A 1519-nucleotide genomic window follows, 5' to 3' on the forward strand; every position below is an offset into this window, starting at 1 on the left:
CGGGCGGCTGGGTGGGATGGAATCAAACTCTGGGCACTCTTCTGCGGCATGGGACTGTGGGTCCTGGGGCCTGTGGGACAGCCAGGAAAGCCAGGGGTCCCCTGCCAGCACTGCACATCCATACAAGAGTTCCCCAGGATGAGGGCACTCTGAAGGCAGCTGGTGGCTCCTTGGTTGGGTTGGGACCACACATTGGATTGACGCTCCGCTGTCAGGGTTGCAAACAGAGGCTCTTTCCAGTCTCTAGAAACTCCTCTACCATCCTCCTCTTCCAAAGAGGCTTTCCCAGAACAGACTCTGAATAACACACTAAAGTCCCAGGAATCCTCTTTCCTCCCTTCCAGTGAGCCGCCGGCTACAGTCTCAGTGTGCAGAGTAAGTACTGATGCGCTTCACCAGCCAGCTGGCTCCTCGGGGCACACCAGGGACGCAGAGCACCCCTGGGCCCTGGGGTGGTTCTGGACAGCAGGCCACAGAATGGCTTCCTGCTTGTCTACAGAAGTATGGTTTGACCAGGTTTCAGCTGGGCTGGAGTGCTGCCTGTCTTAGGTTTCAAGCTGGTACCAGCTGGCCTGAGGGGAAATGGTTGGGGAAAAGCTCCCATTTGGCTTCTTTCCACATGGAGGGTGGCTAGAGGAAGAGAGGGCTTAGAGCGGCTGCACTGGTACCAGGGCCTGAAAAATAATGATATAAACACAGTCAGCCTGCGGAGTCCCTGACAGGGACCAGGGAGAGATGCTGTCCTGACTTACCCTTTAACCCATGCTCTGCAAACAGAAGGGACCCAGCCCTCATCTATCACCTTAGAAGCTAAACAACTTCCTCAGATGGCCCTGAGGAATATAAATCAAGAGGGACCTAGCTGCTGCTGCTACTGCTGCTGCCTCTTTTTTATTTTTTTTCAATGAAACTAATAAACTTTATTTTTTAAAACTCTAAACTACCTTCATCTCTTCCCTATTTTTTACTGGTGCATTATAATTGCACACAACAGTGGATTCATTGTTACATCTTATGCACAAGATACAACAATATAATTTGGCCAACAGCGTAATTCCCCTGTATTCCCCCTTTCGTGAGGGCCCAGGTTCCAAGAAGCCTGTACATAAGCACAGAACCACTCGTCCTCGTGGTCTTTCCTTCTGTCCTTTCAGAATAGGGTGCTAGCAAGTCGCAACTGCAGATGCACAAAGCAGATCAACTCAGAAGTTGTTACTCAACTTCTCTGAGCCTTGGTCCTCACCTGGAAATGGGTCAGCGACGTGGCTACCTCATAGGTTTCGGGTGAAATTAAATGAGATAATTCACAAGGAGTGCTCTGTATAGAAGTCAGCGAAGCCAGCAGCTATAGCCCCATCATTTTGGGGGCTGAAGGCCATTCGTAGGTACAAAGAAGGAAACAACCACCACCCTTCTGATGCCAATCCCAAGAGGAGGCTGAGGGCCAGGGCCTCAACGATTCATTATGTCCAAGCCTTCTTTCTCCTGCCCTCGATCCTGTCAAGTGGGTGCCAGGCCT

The sequence above is a fragment of the Sciurus vulgaris genome (assembly GCF_902686455.1).
Source record: "Sciurus vulgaris genome assembly, chromosome: 8".
NCBI classification, from domain to species: Eukaryota; Metazoa; Chordata; class Mammalia; order Rodentia; family Sciuridae; genus Sciurus; species Sciurus vulgaris.